Source organism: Furipterus horrens, unplaced genomic scaffold, assembly GCF_987537825.1.
Source record: "Furipterus horrens unplaced genomic scaffold, mFurHor1.1.pri manual_scaffold_2, whole genome shotgun sequence".
Taxonomy (NCBI): Eukaryota; Metazoa; Chordata; class Mammalia; order Chiroptera; family Furipteridae; genus Furipterus; species Furipterus horrens.
Genome location: NW_028327172.1, coordinates 160,821,011 through 160,826,071, shown reverse-complemented (window position 1 = coordinate 160,826,071; position 5,061 = coordinate 160,821,011). Strand labels below are relative to the sequence as shown.

General features: G+C 34.9%; 1 non-coding gene across 1 annotated transcript; it reads right to left on the bottom strand.

Moving 5' to 3' along the window:
- Window positions 1–4,401: 4,401 nt before the first annotated feature.
- LOC150019831 (U1 spliceosomal RNA) lies at window positions 4,402–4,564 on the bottom strand. Its single transcript, XR_016509518.1, has one exon. It is a non-coding gene; the product is annotated as a U1 spliceosomal RNA (small nuclear RNA).
- Window positions 4,565–5,061: the final 497 nt, after the last annotated feature.

Below are 5,061 nucleotides of genomic sequence, written 5' to 3'. Positions count from 1 at the left end.
AAAAAATGTAAAGTTGGGGTTTTGTGGTGCCCTTTAGAAGTTGGGAGCCAGGGCACATGCCCGGTGTGCCCGCTGTTAAATCCGCCTCTGTTTTTTAAACTTAAAATTTCAAATGGGGCACTTTTCCAGTTTTACTCAGGAAACAAATTTCTCATGGCCTCAAACTAAAAAAATGTTAAAAAGAACATCTAATAGAAGAATCAGGGTCAGTGTCTAACGATGAGATATTTTTTCTTCTACAAGTTAGCTTATTCAAAGTAAACTGTATTATTCATTTTGCACTGCACTTTCTTGAAGGTAATCCATTATAATGCTTCAATTTTATAGGAAGGAATCTAAGCCCATAAAAATTCAATATTAACCAAACTCATTAGTCTAGTGACAGAGCAGAATTTAGGATGTCATATCACAGTGTTTTACTTTCTCTGAGATCTAATGAGGAGAAGATAATAACAGAGTTATGTCCTCTTTGAATGGGCTAAGCTTCACAACATCCTGTCGATAGTGAGGAAAAAGGTCCTGCAATGAGTTGTAAGTTAGAAGTTTATTTAATTAAAAAAAGGCTCTGGCATGAGCCACTTGCAGAATAAGAAGGCTTCAAAGAGGCCATACCATGTTTCACTTCTTTTCCTCCATAACTTTTATGAGTTAGAGAAAGAAGACAAGCATATTTGAAAATGTAATGGAAAACATAATTTTTTTGTCCTTATAATGTAAGGAAAAGAGTATATATGCTGAAGATAGTATCACATCCTAACCTATCCTTTTACATATTTCTCTTTCACAGTGCTATGATATTTTCTTTAGTAGATTAAATATAAGGAGGAAAATCTGATAAAATAAAAAAGATTTTGAGTGCAAAGATAAACTCCATTTTAAACTTTTAAAAGCAACAACTTGATGGAATAGAATACACATTAGATGGGTTACATTAGGGAGAAACATAAAATTGCTAATTAATAAGGGCTAAATATTTAAGTTTATATATTGTGTTATTAAAAACTTCAATATTGGTTTCACTAAAAAGGAGAATAAATATGTAATATGGAACTACAAGGGATATAAATATAAGAAAAAATTTTCTTGAATGAAATAAAACTCTCACTCAAGGAAAGGAACATTTCAAAACCTGAATACCAGTTTCTTGCTTGAGAAATGGCAAAATAAGAGAAGAACTCACAGTATGACAATTCACTGGATGTAAGCCAATCTTATAAAGATAAAAGTGCAGAATTCTAAAGAGATTGGAAGACATCCCAGATCAATTAAGGAAGAAATCCTGCAGTACAGGCAACGTATTCATCTTTTAAATCTTAAATTTAGATAATGCAGCTGAAGGATGGATATATGAAAGTAAAAATATAAATACGTTGAAGAAAAGTTATATATAAAGGGATTCTTTTACATGGTAGACTTAGAACTTAATGACTCATTCTACTGAGCTGAATCACTGGTTAATTCAATGAAATAAAGGAAACAAATGCGTCACAGAACAGACTATCTGATTGACTGATTGAGGCTATTAGTTATCGATGAGTAAAACTGATAGTCTCACCCTAGCCATTTTTAAAAGTTCAAATCTGAACATTATTATTTTTTTTCAAATCTGAACATTATTGTTCAAAATATGTCAGCGCTATAGGTGGATAAATTGTATTTGACATATAATACTATGTAGGACTCTAGATATAATGTGGTGATTGTGTATATACATTACGTATAGAGTAAACCATATACAGTGCAGTATAAATTGAACAAACCTGGGTTTATGATTGTATTACCATGTACTATGAGTTTCTTCAAATTAGAACCTGGAAAATAGAAATTAGCCTTGCATTTGAGTATACCAAATAGAAACGTCATTACAGTTGTCTTGTATTTTTATGATATACATTTAGTATGTGCCACTTAAATTACAGTTTGAAAGACAAATATTTAACAGAAAGAACTCAGTGTCAAGGTCTGTTGAAGAAAGGCAATACTCGGGGCATATGCTCCCTCACCAATAACTGGAAAGAAAAGCAAATTAATGCTGCTTTGAAACAAGTTAAATAAATCAGTGTTTTATTCTCTAAAAAGCCCTAATTTCAAAGTAATTTCCTCCTTTCTCAAACAGAGAGAACATAATTTTTTTAAAGAAAAGATGCTTAAAAAGTCTTTCTACAACTTACTTTACTATTAATAAAAATGGGCACGAAAGAACAAATATGACATATATTTATTGGCAAACAAGTTACCAGAAGTTAAAAATATGAAAGAGTTTAACAAAAGGATAATTTTAATTATTAAAAGACAGTCATTTGATGGGCTAAAAAATGGTGTGTTTCTTGGTGAGTCAATATAATTTAATAATATATTTTACACATTCTTAATATAAAATATTCTGTAATCATGTTGGTATTCTAGGTCTTTCAAATCATTCAGAACAATGTAGAAAAATTACCAGTTTGTAATTCTATGAGTATTTAATTTCATTGTTTGGCACCAAATATTCAAACATTATCTTTTATATAATTTTGAAAATAAACTGAGTTTAATCTAGTTTTTCTGAGTCAAGTTATAGGTCATAATCATTTTGCTAAATGTCTTGAAGCATTGTAGTCAATCTCTTTTCCAAATTTATCATACATTTTTTTTCTTTTTTTTAAAGTATATTTTATTGATTAGGTTTTTAGAGTTGTCCTAATTTATTTTCCCTTTGCTCCCCTCTGTCCAGTAACCCCCTTCTCTCAGAGATCCCATTGCCCCTTAGTTCAGGTCCATGGGTCATGCATATAAGTTCTTTGGTTTCACCCTTTCCTATATTATTCTTAACTTTCCCCTGTCTATTTTGTACCAACCAATTATGCTTCTTAATCCCTGCATCTTCTCCCATTTCTCCCCCTTCCCTCTCCCAGCTGATAAGTCTGCAAATGATCCCCATACCTCTGATTCTGTTCCTATTCTGATTGCTTAGTTTGCTTTTGTTTTTATTTCATTTATTTTTAAGTTCTGTTGTTGATAGTTCTGAGTTTGTTGTCATTTTAGTGTTCGTAGTTTTGATCCTCTTTTTTTAAAATAAGTCCTTTTAATATTTCATATAATAATAGGTTGGCAATGATTAACTCTTTAGCTTTACCTGTCTGTGTAGCTCTTTATCTGCCCTTCCATTCTAAGTGATAGCTTTGCTGGATAGAGTAATCTTGGTTGTAGGTCTTTGCTTTTCATCACTTTGAATACTTCTTGCCAGTCCCTTCTTGCCTGCAAAGTTTCTTTTGAGAAATCAGCTGATAGTCTTATGCAAACTCTTTTGTAGGTAACCCTGTTCTTTTCTCATGATGCTTTTGAGATTCTCTATCTTTCATCTTTGACATTTTAGTTATGATGTGTCTTGGTGTGGTTCTCTTCAGGTATAACATGTTTGGGACTCTCTGTGATTCCTGGACTTGTACATCTATTTCCTTCACAAAATTTGGGAAATTTTTCTTAATTATTTTTTCACATAAGCTTTCAATTTCTGGCTCTTCCTCTTCTCCTTCTAGCACCCCTATGATTTGGATGCTGGCACATTTAAAGTTGTCCCAGACATTCCTAAGTCTCTCCTTGTTTGTTTCAATTCTTGTTTCTTCATTCTGTACTGGTTGACAGTTTATTTCTTCCTTATGTTCCAAATCATTCATTTGGACCCTGGTTTCCTCCCCTTCACCTTTGGTTTCATGTGTATTTTTCTTCATTTCACTTAGCATAGCCTTCCCTTCTGCCCTTCTGTGTTTGCTGTACTGAAGCATATCTTTCAAGTTTGTGAGCATCTTTATCACCAGTGTTTTGAACTCTCTGTCTGGTAGGTTTGCTATCTCCTCATCTGTTAGGTTAGCTATCTCCTCATTACTTAGTTCTCCCTGTGGAACCTTGACTTGTCCCCTCTTTTGGGCCATATTTCTCGCTCTCCTCCACTTAACAGGCTCCCATGTTTGCCTTAGACTCCCACGTAGAGCTGTCACTCCTGTTACGTTCTAAGTGGCAGAACCCTAGGTATTCATCAGTAGGTGCGACCCATTTCAGCATGTTGTGGTGCTGTATGTGGGGGAGGGGTCTGAGATGGAACAATGCCACTTGCTCAGCACTCGCCCTTTTTTCAGGCATTTCTCCCACTTTCTGTATGTGACTGGCGCCTCTCTAGCTGTTGCCCTGGCTGTGGTTTGCAGAGTGGGTGGGTCAGTGGATGTTCTAGGACTGTGGGGACCCTCTAAACAATTGGACTCTGCTGAGAGACTAGTAGTTTCTTCTGTTACCCCAACCCCCACTGTTTTTCACAGTCAGAAGTAATGAGGCTTTATTTTCCCTGGCACTGGAACTGTGAGCTGCATGGTCTGATCTGGAGCTAAGAGTGCTCCCCAGGTGTCCCTACTGACCCCCCCCCCCATGAAGAGAGTACAAACACAGTCCCCCATTACCACAAATTATGCAGTCAAGTTACCCACATTGGGGAAATCGCAGGGGTCAGCACATCCGGAGTGCAATGGATAAGCCTCGCCCTGGGAATACCACCTTCATGATCATGGTATCTCCCCTGCCACCTAAGTATGCTCCTCCTGACTTTTTAAATGTGTGACTGTGCTTTCCACCCACTGGCCACAGCCACTGTCACTGCTGCCTTCACAAAACATCCTCTGTGCCCCAGCTCTGCCCCTCTTACCTGTCTGGATGAGTATTTCTTCTTTATATCTTTGTTGGACTTCCATGCAGTTCAATTTTCTGGAGCTTATGGTTGTCTTTAGTTTTTAGGTAGTTGTATCCTTCTTAGTTGTGGAGAGAAATGCAGCATGTCTACCTACGCCTCCATCTTGACTGGAAGTCCAAATTTGTTATACTTTTAATCAACTGTATTTTATATATATAGTAATTTCTACCACTAAAACATGTTCTACTTTTCTGTAATTTTGTACATTTAGACCATTGATTTATTTAAAAGAAAATATAATTTTGAAAAATAAAAATAATTATTAGTGTTAAATGATAAACCAATTTTTTGAGCTATCATTTTATTTATATTAATGAAAATTTAAAATTTATAGACAAATT